Source organism: Marmota monax, unplaced genomic scaffold (genome assembly GCF_021218885.2).
Source record: "Marmota monax isolate L192 unplaced genomic scaffold, Marmota_monax_Labrador192_F-V1.1 WCK01_AAM20220418_F8-fsc00293, whole genome shotgun sequence".
In the NCBI taxonomy this organism is placed as follows: Eukaryota; Metazoa; Chordata; class Mammalia; order Rodentia; family Sciuridae; genus Marmota; species Marmota monax.
The window spans coordinates 1,002,942-1,028,066 of NW_026694586.1; the positions used below are offsets into that span (position 1 = coordinate 1,002,942).

Below are 25,125 nucleotides of genomic sequence, written 5' to 3' on the forward strand. Positions count from 1 at the left end.
AAAAAGGCCAACTGTGAGTCCTATCTCACAGAAAGCACTAAAAGACAACAAAAAGTGAATTCTACAACTTCTTTTGCTCTAGAGCCATATCTTCATTCCCATAACCTTTAGGATTCAAATGTGACATTAGGTTTTTAATCATTGTGTTGATATCTCCCTACTTTATTTTGTACAATAACTTGGGTTCTATCAAAAGCACTGTGATCATTCAAACTAGGGTCCTTACTCTTCTTCAGTATATGATGCTTGCTTTTCTTGAGGTTCATCAATAAAATGAAGGTGTTGGACTAATGCAGTTTCTGTTTCACCTACTCTGCCTGTGGCAGCAGTACCTGGTCTCCACCCAAGGTATAGTCCAGGCCTTTGGGCTTGGGTGATGATGACTAGACAGAAAGCAGATCAGCCCAGACCTCATGGTGATGGGTGAACACTTATTAACACAAAGAAGAGGTAATATAAATGTATAGGAACAGAGGCCAGAGATTCTCCAGGGTAACGAGCCCTGACCTGTCCACATGACAGACAGAAATTTGCTTCCGGGGTTAAAAAGTGGAAAAAAATACTTGTAAATTTGAAACATACCTGGGGTGACTCATAGAAGAATTTGCTATCAGCTGTGTGCATGACTGGAATTGTGTCTAGTGTGGTGGTGAGCAACCCTGCAATGTCTTGGTCTCTGCGATCAGTGTTTATGGGTAACATACTAGATGAGGCAACTGAGAAGCAGTTAAAGGAATTTTCTCAGAGGTAGGTTCTGTTGTCAGTTTCCATCTAGTATGTGATAGAGAGATGGGAAAAACCCAAAGGTTATGGCTTCAGCACCCATCATTGAATCACCCTATGGAGACCCCTTTGATCCAGAAAATGCTCCCAAATCAAATACCAAAGCAGTTGCCAGTCTCCACCGAGAGCAGATGTTTGAGCTAATGAGGCAGATGAAGCTCTGTGTCCAGAATAATCACCAAGAAGTTCCAAACAGATTATTTCAAAATCCACAACAGGCTTATGCGCTGAAGGCACAAGTAGTGATGCAAATCATGGATCCTGCAATTGCTCTGAAAATTCTGCATTGCAAGGTATATGTCACACCACTGAGACTAGGCAAATCTCAGGCTTGTGCCCAGCCCTGGTGCTGGTCCTGACCCTGGGCTGTATCCAGGACCTAATGTTATACTCAATGAACAGTATCCTCCAGCTCCTTAGCCTCAATACATGGCTGAAAGACTCATTAAGGACATTCCTCCTCTGATGCAGACTCCTATCCAGAGTGGAATTCTAGCTCCAGGGCCAATACCAGCAGGAGTTCCTGGAATTGGTCCTGGTTCCTTCACTCCTGGAAAAGCAATGCAGGCACAAGGAATACCAGGAGTTAGCCCAGTGCTCTTAGAACAGGGACAAGTACAGATGTCAGATCCTAGAGCTTCTGTGCCTCAGGGACCCATGACTTGTGGAAGCCTACCTCCTCAAGGACTGTCAGGAGGTGCTCCAAATGACCCACATGGAGGGACTCTGCATTTAATTACTGGAGAAGTAGAACCTAGGGGTTATCTGAGTCCATCTCATCAGGGTCCCCACATGCACAATTACTCTGGTCATGACACCTGTGGTCCTTCCTCTCATGATATGAGAGAAGGGCCATTATCAGATCCCAGATTACTAATTGGAGAGCCTACAGGACCCATGATAGATTGAAGGGGTCTATCTATGGATAGTAGAGGAGGCAGAGGTTCTCAAGGGATGAGGCTTGAGCCATGGAAACAGAGGTCTTAGATACAAGAGTAATGGAGATAAGAGCAGTGGAAAGCTGGCCATGGAAGCCAGAGGGCTGGAAGCAAGAGGATTAGAGATGAGACACCCTGGGCCTAATTCAAGAGGCCCCAGGACTGGTGGAAACCAGGGTCCTTGTCCTATTAATATAGGGATCCTGATGGACTCAGACAGGTCCCAAGCATTTTAGGAGTAGGACATCCTGGAGGTGGCATGCACAGGGGCAGGCATACAAGGGGGAAAAATGCAGGGAGCAGGTATGCAGGGGGCAAGCAAGCAAGGTGGAGGCCAGCCAAGAAGTTTTAGTTCTGAGTAGAGCCAGGTAACTCCAGAGGATCAATACAAAGCTACTTTGATCATGCAGCTTCTTCAGCTGACTGCAGATCATATTGCCATACTGCCACCTGAGCAAAAGCAGAATATCCTGATTTTAAAGGAGCAAATCCAGAAATCCATTGGAGCTATCTTTTCTCCAGTGCATGTTTTTCTTCAGGGCATGTTTTTGGCAACTTTGTCTAATATAAGGTATTTGTAATTTTTTGGGTTAGTCTCTGTGTCCGCTATTCTGTACCATTGGTCTACCAGTCTGCCTTCAACAAATGGTGCTGGGAAAACTGGAACTCCATATGCAACAAAATGAAATTAAACCCCTATCTCTCACCATGCACAAAAGTTAACTCAAAATGGATCAAGGACCTATGAATTAAACTGGGAACTCTCCGTCCAATAGAATAAAAAGTAGGTCCTAATCTTCATCATGTGGGATTAGGCCCCAGTTTCCTTAATAAGACTCCTATAGCACAGAATTAAAACCAAAAATCAATAAATGGGGTGGAATCAAACTAAAAAAGTTTCTTTTCAGCAAAAGAAACAATCTGTAGGTGAGCAAGGAGCTTACATTCTGGGAGCAAATTTTTACCCCTCACACATCAGATAGAGCACTAATCTCTAGGATATATAAAGAACTCAAAAAGCTAAGCACCAGGGCTGGGGTTGTGGCTCAGTGGTAGTGCGCTCACCTCGCATATGCAAGACCCTGGGTTCGATCCTCAGCACCACATAAAAATAAATGAATAAAATAAAGGTATTGTGTCCAGCTACAACTAAAAAAAGCTAAGCACCAAAAAAACACAAATAATCCAATCAACAAATTGGCCAAGGACTTGAACAGACACTTCTCAGAAGAGGATATACAATCAATCAACAAATATATGAAAAAATGCTCAGCATCTCTAGCAATCAGAGAAATGCAAATCAAAACTACTCTAAGATAACATCTCACTGTCAGTATGGCAGCTATTATGAAGACAAATAGCAATAAGTGTTGGATAGGATGTGGGGAAAAATGTATACTCATACATTGCTGGTGGGATTGCAAATTTGTGCAGCCAATATAGAAAGCAGTGTGGAGATTCCTTGGAAATCTGGGAATGCAACCACCATTTGACCCAGCTATCCCTCTCCTCGAACTATACCCAAAGGACTTAAAAACAGCATACTACAGGGACACAGTCACATCAGTGTTTGTAGCAGCACAATTCACAATAGCTAAACTGTGGAGCCAAAGTAGAGGCCCTCAGCAGATGAATGGATTAAAAAAAATGTGGCATATATACATTATGGAATTTTACTCAGCAATCAAAGAGAATAAAATCATGGCATTTGCAGGTAAATGGATGGCATTGGAGAAGATAATGCTAAGTGAGTTAGCCAAACACCCAAAACAAATGCCAAATGTTTACTCTGATATAGGGAGGCTTACTTATAGTGGGGTTAGGATGAGGAGCATGGGAGGATTAGATGAATTCTATATAGGGAAGAAGGGTGGGAGAGAAAGGGAGGGGGCAAGAATTAGCAAGGATTGTGGAATGTGATGGACATCATTATCCAAAGTACATGTATGAAGACATAAATTGGGTGTCTACATACTTTATATACAACCAAAGATATGAAAAATTGTAGTATATATGTGTAATAAGAACTGTAATGCAAAAAAGTACATGTATAAAGACATGAATTGGCATGAACATACTTTATATACAAAGATATGAAAAATTGTGCTCTAAATGTGTAATAAGAATTGTAATCCATTCTGCTGTCATGTATTTTTTAAAAAAATAAAATCAATAAAAAAAGAAACCCATTGGAGCAAATTGAAAGATTCTCAAAAAATACTTGGCTGCAGTTTCATAAAGTTTATTCTGTAGCATAGAAAATGAGTGTAAGAAGTTGACTTCTGCATCCCTACACTTTAATGATTAGAGTTTCCCTCCTAGAACTTAATCACATTTCTTGTTGTCTTTGTGTTTTCAATTTTAATTGAGGGTAGGGGGTAAAGAGAGTGGATCTGTTAACTTTAAGTCCCTGTAAATATACAAAAATAACTCTGAAAATGATTATATCAAATAAGATTACAAAGAGTGTGCAGCAATATTACAGTCTCTATAATACGCTAACTACATTTTTAAAATATTGAATAAAAGAATGTGAAAACTGCACATAAAAACTGAAAGGCAGGCTGGAGTTGTGGCTCAGTTGTAGAGCATTCAGTGTGAGGCACTGGGTTTGATCCTCAGTGCCACATAAAATAAATAAATAAAATAAAGGTATTGTATTGTGTTCATCTACAACTAATTTTTTTTAAATACTAAAAGGTGCCCTGTAAATTTTAAGGTATTAAGATAGTTTTAAGATTTTGAGTTGTGTAACACATTTACCTCAAAATTATAAGAAATATATTTTTGATAAACCACTCAAAATACAAAATTCTATTTTGGAGGCAATAAAGTTTTGTTTTAAACATTGTTTTAGTTTAGGAATTATTTTGAAATGTTAGAGCTAATAGGATGAGTTTAAATATGTGGTTTTAGAGGTTTTTTTTCCCCCTAGAGCTATGTTATTGAAAAATCAAGGAATCCATCTGTTTTAATGTTGCTTTATTTATACTTCTCTTGAGAGAGAAGCAGTATTCTGCCTGGGCCTTGTCTGTGATGATTTAAAGGGATAATTCTATGATAAACCCGGTTACTTAAGTCTTCTCTGATGAGATCCAGTAATTTCTCAGTATCTGTCTATTTCTTAAGAGTCTTTAAACCCCAAATCTGAATCTGAGTAATTCTCACATCCTTCCCCCAAATCAGTATCAAAGGACCATTTGGTCTGAGTGAGGACATGCAGCATTGAGCTTTTCAAAAGAGTGGAAGGTTTCTTTCAGGAAAGCTCACAGTTTCCTGGTAACTAGCTTCTATATGTAAATAGTATCCATTTGGTCAATAATAATCAGGAGTTAAAAATCTTAGTCTCAACATCAGCATGCCTTTTTTTCTTGTTTCATAATCTGCTTTTTCTGTTTCCATTGTATCATATAATTGAGGCAAAGATAGGTAGAGATGTTACAGACTGAATACTTTTGCTCAGTTGACTTATGACTCACTCTACTTTTGACATTAGTCATTTAATTCTAACGTACTTATCCATAAAATATACTTAAAATCAATAGGAAGGTGGAACTTAACACGTTTCCTTAGAGGTACCACTTAATTTATTTTAAGGATGTGAACACATAAACGTTTTATCACAGTTTAAGTAATAATTAACAGAAGAATAAACACCCAGATAACCTGGTGATTTTCCTCTAGACCAAGAAAACCAGTATCTAGTTATAGAAGGGAAAACATATCTTTTAATACAAGGACAATGTTGAGACTTAGAAATGAAGTTACTTTTCCTTTTGCTAGGCTTTTACATTTTAAATGGGTAATTCATTCTCATTTTACAAAGTTTTCATTCCTATGCTGCTGTTAGCTATTTGCTTTGTTCTTTGTTGTAGTGGTTTGTACTGCTAAGTTTCTTGTGGTTTAGTGTTTCTCCTATATTAGAGGTAATAATTCACCTGTGTATGTGTGAAAGTTCTACTTAGTATTCATTTAGAGTTAGCTTGGTTACTTTGAAATTGTAGTTTCTTTATCCTAAAGCTTTCACTGAATGAAGGGCTCAAGTTGTAAAAACTATTAAATGTGATAATGTTTATTTTAGTAAAATCTCTGCATTGTTCAATGAAAATGAAATGAAATATTGTACAATTAAAGCTGGAAAAATAAATTTATACCTGGATTTTTAGAAAAGTAATTATTATTTCCATGTTCAGAATATTTTATTTGCTTAATTATAAATATTGATATAAAATTACTATTTTCTATTTTTAGCAGAAAACATTAATCGAAAAATGACTATGCATCTTTTTGTAAGAAAAACAAAAAAAAATCTCTATTTATACTGGACACACACATTAGAATTGACATCCTTCTTCTGACATGCTTTATAAAGAAGACAGTGTTCAGGGAGATTACTCCTTTCCATCAGTGACTGATCTCAGAAGCCAAGTTCTATGACTCTTGGTCTATGTGTTTCCTCTTCCTTGTTGTTTTAAATCTAAAGCAGGTTGAAGCTGTGCTGATAAAGTACAGAATGTGTGATTCCATCTTTTTTTGTGATAAATGTTGATGCAATAAATGCTTCACTTGGGAATGCTCACTCCACAGCCCAGATTGCAGTACCTGCATTTTCTATTCAGGAAAATAAACTGAGGACCTTACTCAATCACTAGATTGTAGAAACACAAGTCTCAGGTTGGAGAACATTTCCTGAAATAATGCTTACACTGATTTGGCATTATCTTCTCTTATTGATCCGTTTCCAGTAGGAATCATAAGCTAATTACTTCTATTGCCCCATCCTGACAGGGACTATCAGTTATTGCATTATCTTTTAAAAATTTATTTATTTTTTGTTATTCTTTTTAGTTATACATGACAGTAGAGTACAATTTGACATATTTATACAAACATGGTGCACATCTTACTCTAATTAGGATCCCAGTCTTGTGATTGTATATAATGTAGAGATTCACCGTGGTGTATTCATATATGAACATAGAAAACTTATGTAGAATCATTCCACTGTCTTTCCTATTGCTGTTTCCCCTCTCTTCCCTTCCTTCCCCTTGGTCTAATTCACTGAACTATTACCTCGCACCCTTGTGTGTTAGCATCCACATATGGGAGTCATTAGTGCCTTTAAATCTAATCAGATTAGAGAAGCAATTCCAGCAACCCCAGAATCCACTCAAGAAACTCTTACTTAACATTTTGGTCTTTTAGAGCTATTCTTATTAGCAAAGTAGTAGGTGCTGTTCAAAACTGTAAATGCTACACCTTCATGTGACTGTTGGCACAGTGGGTTTGCCTATGCCAACATTACCACAAACGTGAGTTGTGTTGCTCTGTGATGTTACTAGGTCATAGGAACTTTTCAGCTTCATTATAATCATGTGAAGTCACCTTCATATATGTGGTCTGTGGTTGTCAGATAAGTCCTAAGGCTGTGCATAACCATATATGAATTGGCATGATCACGGGGTCCCTAACTTCATTCAGAGGTGGAGGCCAGTGCATTTCCACATCATAGCATCTTTCTGGGTTATTTCCTGCTTCTCTTTTCATAGGGAACACAGACATGGTGGTCACCAAATTCCTGTACTGCACACTTGTAATAGAGCAGTTACCAATAAACATATAGTTTATTAATGTTTTCCCTTTTGTAAATAATATATATATATATATATATAATATGTATATACTTAATTTTTATTAATTTATCTACTTCAATTCTTTTTATTACATAATTTAAAAAATTGTTTGTTTTATTTAGAATTTTTCATTTATTTACAAGAAACTTAATTGTGTGCTTTTTAGGTGTTTAAATAATAGTGCAGTATTATTTAGGTCTGTCTGGTTTTGATTGCTCATATTTATCAATAGGGTTTTCAACCTAACTCATTTTGTACATGTAATTCATTTTCATTAATTTCCCAACTACTTCCAAATTTTCTTTTGATTTCATCTTTAAAACAAGTTGCTTAAAAGGATATATTCATTTTGCTTTCCATTTTGTAATTGTAGGCATTTTTTCTCATTTTTGTCTATTTCTCCATCAGAATCAGGAATTATGACCTATAAGGAACTCATAAATATTTTTCGTGGTGGTCTAATTAAGGTGTGGTAACTTTTTAAAATGTTTTTTATTTGTGCACTATAATTATACATAATATATCATTTTGATATATTCATATATTCATGTAATGCAATTTTCTCCATTTCAGGCTCCACTACTTCCATTTTCCTTGCTTCTTCCCTTTTTCTGTTCCTCTTTCTCTACTGTTTGTCTTTCTATTTATTTATTGTTTTTTAATTAGTGTTTTATATATATATATATATATATATATATATATGTAAAACAATGTTATATATATTAATTATATATATGTATATATATAAAGTGGAATTCACTGTGTTATATTCATATATAAATTACATATATATAATTTCATTGCATAGTTTCTTCCCTCTCCCAGTCCCTCCTCTCCTTTAATCCCTTTCCTCTACTCCACTGATTTTCTTTCTATTTTCATGGGATCCATACCCTTTTCTTCCCCTTATCTCACTCTTCTCTTCCACTTGTGAGAAAACATTCCACCCTTGATTTTCTGCATCTGGCTTATTTCACTTGGCATGATGTTTTCCAATTCCATCAATATGCCAACAAATGACATAGTTTTACTCTTCCTTATTACTGAGTAAAACTCTATATTTTGTATATATATATATATATATATATATATATATATATATATATATATATATATATATATATATATATATATATAATGCTTTCTTTATCCATTTATTGATGGGCATCTAGGCTGGTTCCATAATTTGGCTCTTGCAAATTGTGTTGCTATAAACATTAATATGCTATGGTATCCTGATTTTAGTTCTTTTGGATAAATAACAAGGAGTGAGATATCTGCATCAGGTGGTGGTTCCATTTCTAGAATTTTCAGGAATCTCTTTACTGTTTTCCAAAGTGATTGTATTGATTTGCAGTACATCTACAATGAATGAGTGTAACTTTTTCCCACACCATCACCAGCATTTATTATTATTTGTATTCTTGATGATTGTCATTCTAACTAGAGTGAGATGAAATCTCAATGTAGCTTTGATTTGCATTTCCATGATTTCTAAAAATGTTGAATATTTTTTCATATATTTGTTGATCTTTTGTATAATGCATGGTAATTTTTATATTTGTTCCAATTGTATACATTATCATTGCTGTACTTATAAATTTAATCATGAATAAGAATACATGGTATATCTTCCTCATCTCTTGAAAGATTAACATTTGTGCATCTACATATTTGGAGACTTTATTTACTTGAAAGTGATGTTACATGTGTAAGCATATATATATGTAGGCATAAATATATCTTCCTTATAGAAGTATTTTTCCATTCTTTTATTTTCAATGTTTTTTATGTCATTATTTGGAATGAGTTTTATGTAAATATCATTTAGACTTGTATCTCTCCCATTTCATAAATCTGCCCTTCAATAAGAGATTAATTAAATCCTACCCCTTTGCATGTTTGTCTTAAAAATCTGGAGCTCTTTCTGCCACTGTGTTTTCAATTTGCCATGCTTTCAAAGTAATTATAAATATATGTGTGCATATTTGTACACACACATATATGCTACATGTGCTCATAAATATATAATTTATAACCAATTGAATGTGGATATAATTTAATTTCCTGACATTTGCTCAAGTCTCAAGAGTTATTTAATTCTCCTTTTTTTTATTCCTGTAGAGGTTTGAAACTTACACATCCCATATCTGTTCTTTGGGGGATTGCTACTACATAGGAATTTAATTTACTTTGTGCTTCTGTCCTTACCCAGGGTTGATGGATCCTCCACCCAGTCAGAACTAGAACCTCCATACATGTTGCTTTCTTTATCAGCCTACAGACACAGACTCCTACAAAACTGATACTCAGGTTGTCACTTTGAACTTAGTTGTAGACATTAAATGGTTATCGATATTTTCACTCAATCTTGTGTTTTGCTCCACTGGCCACAGTGCTGCCTTGGGGGAGTCTGCCTGGGTGGTGGCTTGGATGATCCAGAGCAAAAAATATGGAACCAATGAGCTTACAAATGTCACTTTTTTAGGAAATTAACATTTTCAAGGTTTTATATGGCTGTATATGCTATAGACAGAAGGCAGTAGGAATCGTCATAGAGACAAAAAACTAATTAGGCCAACCTTTAAATAATCTTCATGTAACATAATACTTTCCAGTAGGGATCTTAGAGCTCATGAAAGTATGACACAGGAAAATATGGCGTTTGTCCTATGAGCTCCCAGGAGGAAATTTCAGCATAGCAACAGACTCCACTGTAGGTTCCTGTAGTAAGCACCCTATTAGAAGTCTCTCCAAAGGGGCTGCTGCTTTCCTTCTGTATCCTTACCCAGGAAAGATTTTTTCATCTAACCATGACTTTGATGTGATTGCCTTAGTGCTGTTTGGTGTAACTCTTCTATAGAAAATCCCCCAAATCTTTGATACTTGTGTCCTCTATAGAACACACAAATTTAAATGCTATTTGTTCTTGACTTAGTTGTATATTGGATATGCTTGAGAACTTTTAATGGTCCTCACCAGCAATTGAGAGTCTAATTTAATTGGTCCAGGATAGGCTGCATAACAGGCCTTTTGAAAGCTCCCAGGTGATACTATAGTATTGAGAACAGGGAGGCACAAACTGTCTATTGGTAGGTAAAATTTACTTCTCAACTATTTATGCATTCATTGATAACAAGGACTAATGCATAAGTCTAATTGTGGGTTTTAACCTATCTTGTATCCTGGCTTTCTTGGGCAGGTTCCTGGTGTGACCCTAGGCTGAGATCTGCTGCCCATACTCCTGTACCTGAGTTCTTAACCTGAGATCCTGAGCTCAGGATCTTTTTTTTTAATTGGTTGTTCAAAACATTACAAAGCTCATGACATATCATCTTTCATACATTTGATTCAAGTGGGTTATGAACTCCCATTTTTACCCCAAATACAAATTGCAGAATCACATCGGTTACACATTCACATTTTTACATAATGCCATATTAGTGACTGTTGTATTCTGCTACCTTTCCTATCCCCTACTATCTCCCATCCCCTCCCCTCCCATCTTCCCTCTCTACCTTATCTGCTGTTGTTCAATTCTCTCCCTTGTTTACCCCCCCCTTTCCCCTCATAACCTCTTATATGTAATTTTGTGTAACATTGAGGGTCTCCTTCCATTTCTTTATAATTTCCCTGCTCTCTCCCTTTCCCTCCCCCAACTCGTCTCTGTTTAATGTTAATCTTTTCCTCATGTTCTTCCTCCCTGCTCTGTTCTTAGTTGCTCTCCTTATATCAAAGAGGACATTTGGCATTTGTTTTTTAAGGATTGGCTAGCATCACTAAGCATAATCTGCTCTAATGCCATCCATTTCCCTGCAAACTCCATGATTTTATCATTTTTTAGTGCTGCATAATACTCCATTGTGTATAAATGCCACATTTTTTTTATCCATTCATCTATTGAAGGGCATCTGGGTTGGTTCCACAATCTAGCTATTGTGAATTGTGCTGCTATGATCATTCATGTGGCAGTATCCCTATAGTATGCTCTTTTAAGGTGCTCAGGGAATAGTCCGAGAAGGGAAATAGCTGGGTCAAATGGTGGTTCCATTCCCAGCTTTCCTAGGAATCTCCATACTGCTTTCCAAATTGGCCGCACCAATTTGCAGTCCCACCAGAAATGTACAAGTGTACCCTTTTCCCCCATTCCTCGCCAGCACTTATTGTTGTTTGATTTCATAATGGCTGCCAATCTTACTGGAGTGAGATGGTATCTTAGGGTGGTTTTGATTTGCATTTCTCTGACTGCTAGAGATAGTGAGCATTTTTTCATGTACTTGTTGATTGATTGTATGTCCTCCTCTGAGAAGTGTCTGTTCAGGTCCTTGGCCTATTTGTTGATTGGGTTATTTGTTATCTTATTGTTTAATTTTTTGAGTTCTTTGTATATTCTGGATATTAGGGCTCTATCTGAAGTGCGAGGGGTAAAAATTTGTTCCCAGGATGTAGGCTCCCTATTTACCTCTTTTATTGTTTCTCTTGCTGAGAAAAAAATTTTTAGTTTAAGTAAGTCCCATTTGCTTATTCTTGTTATTAACTCTTGGGCTATGGGCATCTTATTAAGGAATTTGGAGCCCGACCCACAATATGTAGATCGGAGCCAACTTTTTCTTCTATCAGGCACAGAGTCTCTGATTTGATATCAAGCTCTTTGATCCATTTTGAGTTAACTTTTGTGCATGGCGAGAGAAAGGGTTTCAGCTTCATTTTGTTGCATATGGATTTCCAGTTTGCCCAGCACCATTTGTTGAAGATGCTATCCTTCCTCCATTGCATCCTTTTAGCCCCTTTATCAAATATAAGAAAGTTGTAATTTTGTGGATTGGTCTCTGTGTCCTCTATTCTGTACCATTGGTCCACTGCCTGTTTTGGTACCAGTACCATGCTGTTTTTGTTTCTATTGTTCTGTAGTACAGTTTGAAATCTGGTATCGCTATACCTCCAGATTCACACTTCCTGCTTAGAATTTCTTTTGCTATTCTGGGTCTTTTGTTTTTCCATATGAATTTCATGATTGCTTTATCTGTTTCTACAAGAAATGCCGTTGGGATTTTAATTGGCATCACATTAAACCTGTAGAGAACTTTGGGTAATATCGCCATTTTGATGATGTTAGTTATGCCTATCCATGAACAGGGTATATTTTTCCATTTGCTAAGATCTTCTTCTATCTCTCTCTTTAGGGTTCTGTAGTTTTCATTGTATAAATCTTTCACCTCTTTTGTTAGGTTGATTCCAAGTATTTTATTTTATTTTTGAGGATATTGTGAATGGAGTGGTTTTCCTCATTTCCATTTCAGAAGTTTTGTTGCTGATATACAGGAATGTCTTTGATTTATGGGTGTTGATTTTATATCCTGCCACTTTGCTGAATTCATTTATTAACTCTAGCAGTTTCTTTGTAGACCCTTTTGGGTTTGTTAGATATATTATCATATCATCTGCAAATAGTGATAATTTAAATTCTTCTTTTCCTATTTTTGTGCCTTTAATTTCTTTTGTCTGTGTAATTGCTCTGGCTAGTATTTCAAGAACTAAATTGAATAGAAGTGGTGAGAAAGGGCATCCCTGTCTTGTTCCAGATTTTAGAGGGAATGCCTTCAGTTTTTCTCCATTTAGAATGATGCTAGCCTGAGGCTTAGCATATATAGCTTTTACAATGTTGAGGTAAGTTCCTGTTGTCCCTAGTTTTTCTAGTGTTTTGAACATAATTGGATCCTGTACTTTGTCGAATGCTTTTTCTGCATCTATCGAGATGATCATATGGTTCTTATCTTTAAGTCTATCGATGTGGTGAATAACATTTATTGATTTCCGTATATTGAACCAGCCTTGCATCCCAGGGATGAATCCTACTTGATCATGGTGCACAATTTTTTTGATATGCTTTTGTATTCGATTCACCAGGATTTTATTGAGAATTTTTGCATCTAAGTTCATTGGAGATATTGGTCTGTAGTTTTCTTTCTTTGAAGTGTCTTAGTCTGGTTTCGGGATCAGGGTGATGTTGGCCTCATAGAATGAATTTGGAAGAGCTCCTTATTTTTCTATTTCTTGAAATAGCTTGAAAAGTATTGGTATTAATTCTTCTTTGAAGGTTTTGTAAAACTCCACTCTATACCCATCCGGTCCAGGGATTTTCTTGGTTGGTAGTCTTTTGATGGCTTCTTCTATTTCTTCCTTTGTTATTGGTCTGTTTAAATTGTGTGTGTCTTCCTGACTCAATCTGGGCAGATCATATGACTTAAGAAATTTATTGATATCTTAACTATCTTCTATTTTATTGGAATATAGGGTTTCAAAATACTTTCTAATTATCTTCTGTATTTCTGTGGTGTCCTTTGTGATATTGCCTTTTTCATCCCATATGTTAGTAATTTGAATTCTCTCTCTTCTTCTCTTCATTAGCGTGGCTAAGGGTATGTCGATCTTATTTATTTTTTCTAAGAACCAACTTTTAGTTTTATCAATTTTTTTCAATGTTTTTTTTTGTTTCAATTTCGTTTATTTCCACTCTGATTTTAATAATTTCTTGTCTTCTTCTACATTTGCTGTTGTTTTCTCTTCTTTTTCTAGGGTTTTGAGATGAAGTGTGAGTTCATTTATTTGTTGGTTTTTTCTTTTTTTGAGGAATGAACTCCAGGAAATGAATTTCCCTCTTTAAACTGCTTTCATTGTGTCCCATAGGTTCCGATATGTTGTGTCTGTATTGTCATTTATCTCTAAGAATTTTTTAATTTTCTCCTTTATGTCTTCTGTAACCCCTTGATCATTCAGTAACATATTGTTCATTTTACAGGTGATGCAGGATTTTTCCTTCCTTTTTTTATCACTGATTTCCAGTTTCATTCCATTATGATCAGATGAGGTGCATGGTATTATCTCCACACCTTTATATTTACTAAAAGTTGCCCTATGGCATAGTATATGGTCTATCTTTGAGTAAGATCCATGTGCTGCCGAGAAGAACGTGTATCCACTTGATGATGGTTGATATATTCTATATATGTCGGTTAAGTCTAGGTTATTGATTGTGTTATTGAGTTCTATAGTTTCTTTATTCAGCTTTTGTCTGGAGGATCTGTCTAATGGAGAGAGCGGTGTGTTGAAGTCACCCATAATTATTGTGTTGTGGTCTATTTGACTCTTGAACTTGAGGAGAGTTTGTTTTCTGTACATTGCAGCACCATTATTTGGTGCATAAATATTGATAATTGTTATGTCTTGTTGGTGGATGGTTCCTTTTAACAGTATATAGTGTCCTTCTTTATCACTTTTTGATTAACTTAGGTTTGAAGTTGATTTTATTCGATATGAGTATGGCCACTCCTGCTTGCTTCTGAGGGCCATGTGAGTGGTATGACTTTTCCCAACCTTTCACCTTCAGCCTGTGTATGTCTTTCCTATCATATGAGTCTCCTGAAGGCAGCATATTGTTGGATCTGCTTTTTTAATCCAGGTTACTAGCCTATGTCTCTTGATTGGTGAATTTAAGCCATTAACATTTAAGGTTACTGTTGAAATATGGATTGTACTTCCAGTCATGTTTATTTATTTATTTATTTTAGTTTGGCTAGTGTTTCCTCTTTGGTTATTTTTCTCCCCCTTTACTGAGATACCTCCCACTGTTAGTTTTGGGTGCTATTTTTCAATTCCTCTTCTTGTAATATTTTGCTCAAAATGCCTTGCAGTGCTGGTTTTCTGGCTGCAAATTCTTTTAGCTTTTGTTTGTCATGAAATATTTTAATTTCATTGTCAAATCTGAAGCTTTATTTTGCTGGATACAGTATTGTTGGTTGGAATCCAATATTTTTCAGCATTTGAAATACATTGTTCCAGGATCTTCTCGCTTTCAACGTCTGTGATGAAAAATCAGCCATTAACCTAATTGGTTTACCCCTGAATGTAATCTGCCTCCTTTCTCTTGTAGCTTTTAATATTCTCTCCTTGTTCTGTATGTTGGATATCTTCATAATTATGTGTCTTGGAGCTGGTCTATTACAGTTTTGAATGTTTGGGGTCCTGTAGGCTTCCAGGATTTGGAAATCCATTCCATTTTCATATCTGGGAAGTTTTCTAGGATTATTTCATTTAATAGGTTGTCCATTCCTTTGGTTTCAACCTCCATACCTTCTTCTATCCCAATGACTCTCAAGTTTGGTTTTTTTATGACATCCCATATCTCTTGGATAGATTACTCATGAGTTTTAAGCATCCTTTCTGTGTTGACTATATTCTTTTCGAGTTGATAAACTTTGTTTTCATTATCTGATGTTCTGACTTCTACTTGATCTGGTCTATTTGTAATATTCTCGTTTGAGTTTTTAATTTGGTTTATGGTTTCCTGCATTTCTAGGATTATTGTTTGAGTTTTTTTTTAAATCTCTATCTCCTGGTAGAGCTCGTTCTTTACAATTTGAATGTGTTTGTTTAATTCGTTTTCAAAATATACTTTCATTGCTTGGACTTGCTGTCTCATGTCTTCTCTTATATTCCATTCCATCTGAGTTAGGTATGCCTTGAGTTCTTTCTGTGTCCATTTTTCTGATGCTTATAGGTCCTCCTGTAGATTTAAGTTGTCCTGCATTATTTGTAATCCTTTTTTCCCTTATTTTTTCATGTTGTTCACATTACTTTCCAGCTCTGTTTGACTGCTGTTGTTCTTCTTTCTCCTATATATTTCTTTTGGTTTTGTATATCTCTGTTGTCTCTCCTTTGTGATGGGAGACTATGCCTAGAAATTTTGGGCTTTATTGTACTTTAAACCTGATTCATTCAATTCATAAAAGGCTTCCAGATTCTGTATGCATATAGTGATTTGTTGTCTGTTCTTAGGACTTTATGTGTAGGTTAGGTGCTATGATGGTATGAGGGTTAGTATGTCTTGGCTACTTTAGAAAATTGCTCTACTGAAGGGGGATGCTAACCATCAATTGGATCAGTAGCTAGGTATTTAGGAGCCCTATAGACAGCCTCGAAACATTCACCTATTTGCATTTAGACAATTACACGTAATGGAAGACGTAATGCTTGGGATGAAAGTTGGGGAGTAGGGGAAGGAAGGTGCTCTTATAAAGAAAGAAGGAGAGATAGATAGATAGATTAGAGGAGAATGGAAAGAACAATAAAACTTGAAACAGGAAAGAAAGAAAGAAGGAAAAGGGGAGAAAAGAACAAAGAGAGGAAAAAAAAGAAAAAAAAATTGATGTCTTAGAGATCCATTTTCTTCTCTTCCAGTAGGCGGAGCTGTGCCCTCCGAGCTGAGCTTCTGCCCTCTTTGTGCTCATAGCAATCCCTGTAAGGTGGCTCCTGGGAGTCTCTCACTTCTCTAGCCCCTCCCCCCCTTCCTCCTGCCAGCCAGCCAGCCAGGTCCTGTTCACCGGAGGCGGTTCCCCAAAGATCTGGTTACACTTGCAGCCCCACCATGTGTCCTATTTCCCTAACGACTGAGCACTCTCTCCGTCATTCATCTAAGCCCCAGTGCTGTGGTGCGGTGATCTGGGGACCAACAGTTTTAATTTTTCCGGACCCCTTTGGTGGGCATGCCCCCAGAAACTGGCGGCTAAGACCTTGGGTGTCGCCACTGGTGGTAAGGGGAGTTGGTGATCGGGAATCCCTTCTGCTTCCCTACAGACAAGCCCCCAGGGAGATTCATGAGGTTTCCTGGCTGCTTGTATCTGGAGGGGGTGGGAGTCACACACCTGCTAAAGTGGATTGCCCTGGGAAGGAATTCTGTCGGCCGAACTCCAGTGACGTCACCTCTCTGCTATGGCGGGCCACAGGTTCCTTGCCGGAATGTCCGAAGGGAGGGGTGGGACTCGTCTGTCTCTGGTTGGTTTCAGCTCCCGGTTTGCTACTTCATGAAGGCCTGGCTAGAGACCTCTTCCTAGAGTCCCTGTGCCGCACCTGCTGGGCCATGCCTTGGGGGCTAGCCGCCCAGTTGTGGTGGCTGTGGGTGGGCGGTCTCTGAGTTGAGTCGTACGGGCAGTGGCTGGCGGGTCCGGACCTCTACGCTGCGCTGCATGGCGGAGATTCACTCATCTGGGGCAAACTGTCACCTCCAAAAATCCTACCAATTGCTGGCCAGTCTCTCTTGAGTGGAATTTCGCTAGGAGCCTCTCAGCAGGTAGAATCCAAGTGTATTGATGCGTCTCTCTGACCCCGTTACTGAGGAGGTACTGAAAGCGCTGCCTCCCCACCCGCCGCCATGTTGGATCCCCCTGAGCTCAGCATCTTGATGGAGTCCTCAGCCCAGTTCATCTGCACTGACCTGGAGGGATGACTCACTGATTCAATGAACCAGGCAGAATCATTAAAGTATGTTGGAAACCTTGTTCAGATGCAGCACCAAATTGTGCTCTCTGTGACTCCTTAAGAGTACAGATGGTCCTTAAGCTATATGAAGGGTCAAGGTACCACCAGATTAACCTGTGATATGTATGCTCATGCCTTAAAAAAACTACTTTTTCTATGCCAGAGAAAATGAACCAATCAATATACAAATAGAATTTTTCAAACTAATGTCAGATAGGAATCCAATTTATTTGGGCTGGATTTAAACTACATCTGTCATGACTAAAGTTGGATAAATCTCCCTAACTTTGTTCCCACACCCTTCCTTTTGCTCTGTTGTGGCTTTTTCTTAGCCTAACCTTGTTTTATGGCTACTAGTGTATATGAACCAATGCAAGCTCCCTAAGGACCACACATTTGCCTCAGTTAGCTTTGTGCCTCATCTCTTTCTTCTTTTATCTTCTCTTAGTAGGTTCTGCTCGTGTTGTCAGAATAAATGATTGATGAACTGAGTTACAGTGATTTAAACTCTGTGACAAAGGTAATATAAGGTAGAAGAGAGAGGATAAAAGTAGAGAGAAAATGATCTAATGCCCCAAATTTTAAATTGGATCTTGTATGGAGGGTCACTAAGACCACCCCCCAATCTGATGACTTACCAGGAGGACTCGGAGAACATAGTATATAGTTTCACTCATAGCTAGAATTTATTACAAGAGATACAAAGCAAAATCAGCAAGGAAGAAACACAGTGGTAAAGTCTGCAAGATATAGGTACAAGCACCTGAGATACTTCTCCCAGTGGAGTCACACACTCCTCCAGTACTGTGAAATATTACCCATCAGAGAATCTGACCTGAGCCTAGAAGTCCAAGATTTTAATGGGGCACATGTCATGTAGGCATCCTCATTCTAGCATGCACTCCAATTCCAGACTCTCAGAAGGAAAAAAGGCATTCAGCAAAACCCACTCTGTACAATATTTTAGGCAGAGCAAGCCACTATCATTATCATCAGAGTTGTGGGCATTTTCCTCAAATCCAAGTTCTTGGATGCCAGGCAAGAGCCAACATTGTAAGAATGCCATTCTAAGGGTGCCAACAAGTATCTCTATGATAACTCTTGCCCAAACAGACTCCATCACTTTCATGTTCATAGGATATTGCACATTCCCTCACATTCCAGCCAATTTTCAAATAGTTTCTTATCCTGTGTTGTATGCTGGGGACAAAAATGTAACAAACAAAAAATTCCAGTTATCAAATAACTTGCTGTCTGTCCAGCAGAAGAAACTGACAAAGAAAGGAACAAAGTAGAGTACAGTGTAGTAAGCACTAAATAGTATTAATACATTTGAGAATGATTGGTGGAATGTATGCTTGAGAATATATGCTTGAAGCAGGAACATGCTTCCTGATGTTTATCCCATTTATAGAATAAAATATACAGCGTTGTAATATTTGTTAAATTTCTAGGAAATTAGCTTACAAATATATTTGTTTGATAGTTGTAGAGGGGAAAAAGAGAAAGTTTTTTGAAGCTCATACATCCAATCAGGACCTGGTGGCTCACACTTGTAATCCCAGAACTTGGAAATCTGAGGCAGGAAGATTGCAAGTTCAAGGCCAGCCTCAGCACAGCAGCAAGACCCAAGCAACTTAGTGAGATTCTGTCTCAAAATTAAAAAGAAAAAGGGCTAGGATTGTATTCAGTGATACATTTCCCCTGGGTTCAATACCCAGCACCCTCCCCCCCAAAAAAAAAGAAAAAAAGAAAAAAGAAAATTCACATCATATCCCATCAGAACTGAAATACACAGAAGTCAACCTTGACACAAAGTTTTAAAAATTAGTCAGGTTGCCATAAAGCAGTTAAAGACAAGGACAGTGAGCCCTAAGGAGATATAAAGCAAGGATCATGGGTTTCAACCCATCAGAGGTTTTCTCTGGAGTAAAAGTTGGCTTCATGAAGTCTTATTATAAATGAGAGGACAGATTGGTTAGACAATATCCAAATGCAGTTTTGTGTTTAGAATAAATGTTAAAATATAATTTTGTGTTAACCTAAATATTAATATTTCTCCCCTTTTAGCTTTAACATTGACCTACAACTATAAATTCACCAAAGCTTCAAGATCTGCCCCCAACCATCAAGTAGAAATGGATCTAGATTTCACTTTAAAATCTAATAATCTATCTTCTCTATGCCAGTGGCTTCTGTTAACACCTATGAAGAGAATGAGCATTGCCTCCCCAGCCTCAGCTTGGAAGTGTGGATTGCTTGTCCACCTCATCAGGAATCATCAAATACACCACAGACCACCATGTGGGAAATGGACCCCTTGACTCCACACCTAGTCTTTTGGGTGAGGGTATTATTATCTTACCAGCTGTACAAGGCAGACCCAGCAGTGTCCCTGACATCTTGGTCTCCCAATATCCAGTCACTCTGGTCCTCTCCTAAGGCTGCTTCAAATCCAGCCATGAAGTCTTTGCCCCCACATCTTCTAAATCTTTCTGACCTTTTCTTGCCCTCAGCAGAGACACAAGAATCCACCCTTGACTCCCATCATGCACTATCTTGCAGCCAGGGTGGTCTTCTCAGAAGTGTGCCAAGTTAGTCAATCTCCTGCTTAGTGCATTGTGATTGTTCATGAGGTGAAGGTGAGGGCCCTGATTAAGACCAACACAACCTTTCACTTCCAGCATCAGCAACAACATTTATGGATAAACAGATATGGATGGACACACACACACACACACCATGAGTATTAAATTTGCTAATTTAAATATAATGGCTCAAAATATGTTTTGGTTCTTCTTCTCTCATTGGTCAGTCTAAGAGATTCGCTTCCTCTAGTTTTCAGGGCTGAGATTAACTATTAGAAATTAAGGTAATCTGAATTTGTAATATGGCTATGTCCCTTCAGAGAGGAGCTATCTACTTTCCCCCCTAATATTTGTGGAAACTATATTTTATTGAGGTAAAGTTTACATACTCATTAAGGTAAAACCTGTATTTATTAAGCAGTCATTTCCTATTCTCCCATCCGGCCACCTTCTGGCCACTATGAACCTTTCTATCTCCATAGATTTACCTAATCTGGATATTACATGTAAATGTAATCATACACCACTTTATTTTTAGTATCTTAACATGTCAGAAATTTCAATTCTTAAAAGTGAGAAAAAAGAACACTTAACCAAATCCTGTATACAGAATTCCTTGTACAGATTTTCATTGTTTTTTGGGAAGTTTATTGCAAAAAGTAAATTTAGAGCATTATCCATAGCTTAATTAATGTTAATAGTAGTAGTACTCACAATAACTGAATAGAAATTTGAAAAAGTTGCATTTTCCACATCTCAGTCATCCAAGTAGTTGTTTAATAAATGAGAGACAGGTTGTCACTGGAAATTAAAAGAATATTGTCAATCTTTTTCATAGCATCCCTGAATCTTACTATCACTTTCCAAAGAGATGAATTACTCATAAAACAAACGCCATGAGATGGTTTGTTTTGTTTTGTTTTTTCTTTTTGGTGGTGCTGGGTAATTGAACCCAGGTTTACACACATGCTAGGCAAGGGCTCCATTGTTATAGTTAAAGTTTTGTCCCAGGGTTTCATAAACTGACTTCCAGACCACTCATGTATAATCGAATCAAGCCTTTATTGAAGCACACCGGTGGCGGCTGACAAGAACATAAAGCTGTTCCCCTGATCAGCCCCGAACAATTGCAAGGGCACTCCTTATAAGCCTGAAAACTGCAAAAGGGATGTTCAGGGGGTCTAGCCAATGCAAGCAAGCCAGGTTACAGAAGCGGGACAGTGCACTCAAGCAGAGGGAAGCCTAACTAATCACAGTTAGCCCAGTCACCCCAGTTACAGAAACAGAGCCCCGTTACCCTAGTTACAGAAACAATACCCCATTAGGTAGTTCCGTGTTCTTAAAGGTTTCTATAGCAAAAGGAAAAGAACATCTTGCTCCAGTCATGACTCTTTTACTTGGCATGGTTGTTTTACAGGATGAAGTCATAAAACAAAATGGAGTCACATTTGCTCCTACTATGACACCACCACTGAGCTACATCCCTATTCTGAGAAGAATTTTTAAAAGCACAAAAGGAATTTTAACATGATCTATTAATGATTTCCACAGTGAGATCCCTGAATATAATATTATATGAGCTGCATATATTTGAAAATGAAAAACCACTTTTTGCTTCCCTTTCCTTGTCTGCAAAGTGGACACCATAGCTGCTCCTGATTCATGGCATTTTTGTGCTGAGTATGTGTTCATATAAAAGCTGGGATTGTGGCTCAGGGGTAGAGCACACACCTAGCCCAGGCAGGACCCGGGTTCAATCCTCAGCACCATATAAAAATAAAGGCTATCATCACCTAAAAAAATAAATATTTAAAAAAATCACCTATTGTTGTTATTGTCATTACTACTGATTATTTTTACATATTCTATTTAAATCCCCATAATTTCATGTCTAAAGAACTCACAAGCAATACTGAATACAGATTCAATAATAACACGTATAGTCTTTGGTAGATTAAGTAGATAAAATAATTTTTAAGTAGTAGATGTGTCTTTTATATTGCACTATAAATATATTCACATTTATATATTTAATTCCAGCATTATTTTTTGATGGTTTGTAGAGCAGCTACACTTTATTTATATATGAAGACAAGACAGACTTTCTTAACCAAAGATAGAAAAGATATGAAATTATGTGAATACTAAAACCTCTGTTTTCATATAGAAAGTTATCATTAAGTCATAAAAAATATTCTATTCCATGAGTTTCTGTATTTATACAAAACAAATGCCACATAAAGCTTGTTTATAATGGACCAAACCAAAATAATCTTATGTATCAAATTTTTAAACTTTAGAAACAGTTAAAATTGTCCAATTTAAAAAAGCATAAAACTTTCTTAACTTTAGGCAGTTGCCTTTATTTTCTGCTATTTAACTTTAAGTAAAAGGAAATAGCTTAACTCTGCATAGCTTAATAACAACAGACAGTCCAAGGAAAACCGATTAAGATATTAACAATTTTTACTGTCATTAAATTTATAAATATTTTCTAATTCAATACAATTTATCAGCTTAGATGTTTCTGAACTGTCAACATAATTGTTATATGTGTTTCCAATTTCCCTTGTCTTTATTCAGCAGTAGCATCATGTTACAGCAAGTTGTAAGACACATAAATGACATAATCTGAAAAGAAATAAATAATGATCACTTCTTCTGACTACTGTGATGAAGTCATCTTTTAAAGTACTTTAAAAAAATGGGCCAGGGAAATTTTAGACTTCATTCCAGGGAACCATAACAGAGCAAAATTGGTGTGCACTACATTGACTTGGACCCATATTCACATTTCTCATATCTTTTGATGGACACTTGTCATTTGTGTAAAACCCACAATAACAACAATCTTATACATTGCATGATGTTCACTTGGAAAAAGTCAAATAGTAAAAACTGTCAAGCAACACCAAGTGATAAAGGGCGGTTGTAACTCCTATACTTCCATGGACCTCTTCTGTTCTTGCCTATGTAGAAACAGCAGTCTCAGTTCCTGTACCACCTCAGATCTTTCTGTTCCTTACCAGGATCCCCACACTCTCTCATCAGCTCTTCTAGCCTGCTCTTCACTGTGTGGGCATTGTTATCCTTGGTGATTTTTCTGCAGGAAGTAAAAAGTCTGCTGGAACATATGCAGTAAATACTCCTTGAATTCCATAAGTACAAAGTTCTTGGACATGAGTTCATTGATGCAGGACAGCCAGAACCCCGAGCCAGCCAATGCTCCTGACCCAAGACATAGTTCTGGCTGCTGCCATTCACTGATGCTATCTTTCTGGTCCAGATGTCACAACCAACACATGCAAAATGGAAGATGTAGGTGAGGAGAGATGGGGTGATGCTGGCAGGCAGAGGAATACAACTGAAGAGGTGGGCCAGGCACTCCAAGGCAAGGGAAGAAATATGCTCACTCTCGGCTTAGAGGATGGGAACTGCATGATTCAACAATTTGGCTGAAGTAGGACTTTGTAACAAGTCACTCAGTAAGTTACCATTTTCTCCTGAGGATGGGGATGGTAATGAAGTGGCAGCAGTAACACTGTTTGTCCCATACAGTCTTCAAGATACCTGTCAGGAGCCTAAGCACCTTCTGCACCTGGTCCAGCAGGTGCTTCCACAATTCCTTCTTCCAAGCCACACTGAAGTCCTCAAGGAAACAGACCAGCTCTTCTGAAGTTGTCTTCAACATGATCAGCCCAAGGTGGGTTGTCACAGAGGACTGGATCAACTATAATATGTTAGTAGAAAAGTCATGGTAGAACATGGGCCAATCTTGACCTCCTATATAAAAGTAAGTTTGCAGAGTTTGTTCTGGATAAAATCAGGTAAGGTTTTATGGTGAGACAAAATGAATTTGGGCAGGCAGCCACAGATTTTCATCTTATCCTGAGATGGGACCCTCAAGCCACATTTTATTGATCAGATTCTTAAAAACTGTTAAACTGGACAAAGCCTGAGTTTACAACCTCACAGAGAAAGTGAATTGTGCTTGAGAAGAGAAATGAGTTGTTACGTACACAGTATTTGTTGGCAGTCATCCAGTTTCAGAAACAGAAGTTTACATTGCACAGATTTTGGGATAATAGAGTAATCTCATCTAAGTATACACTTTGGAATTTCCTCCCTAAGAACCTGTTTGAACAGTTTAGAGGGATTGCAAATTTTTGTTTTCTCATGATTTTCCTTGTATAGGTCACAGTAGACCACCAATTAGCCCAGTTACCAGTGGACTTCGTTTTTTCTTTGTTATAACTGGTACAGCCATCAAACAGGGATATAAAGATGGGCTGAGACACAGAGCCAACAATGAAGTCAACAAGAGCACTGTTTACATTATTGAAAATGCAAAGCAACTGCAAAACGAAAGTGAAAAAATTAACATTGGTGATGTAGTAGAAGTTAATGCAGATGAAACCTTCCTCTGTATTCTTATTCTTCTATCATCTGGTACCATTGATGAAACCTGTTATGTCACTACAGCTAGTCTTGATGGGGAATCTAACTGAAAGACAGATTATGCAGTATGGGATACCATTGAAATGTGTACAGCTGAGTCCAGTGATAACCTCCAAGTAGTGATTGAACAGCCTCAACTTGACCTATACAAGTGTGTTGGGCGAATCAATATCTATAGTAATAGTCTTGATACTGTTGCCAGGCCTTTAGGACCTGAAAATCTTTTGATGAAGGGAGCTACATTAAAAAAAAAAAAAAAAAAAAAAAAACCAAGAAGATACATGGAGTTGCTGTTTACACTGGGATGGAAACCAAAATGGCTCTGAACTATCAAGGGAAATCTCAAAAATGTTCTGCTGTTGAAAAATACATTAATGCCTCCTTGATGGTATATTTATTTATCTTATTCAC

At 37.3% G+C, this 25,125-nt stretch overlaps 1 pseudogene; it reads left to right on the plus strand.

Annotated features, from left to right (window-relative positions):
- The first annotated feature begins 622 nt into the window (after positions 1-622).
- On the plus strand, positions 623-24,764 carry LOC124077209 (cleavage stimulation factor subunit 2 tau variant-like; annotated as a pseudogene).
- Positions 24,765-25,125: the final 361 nt, after the last annotated feature.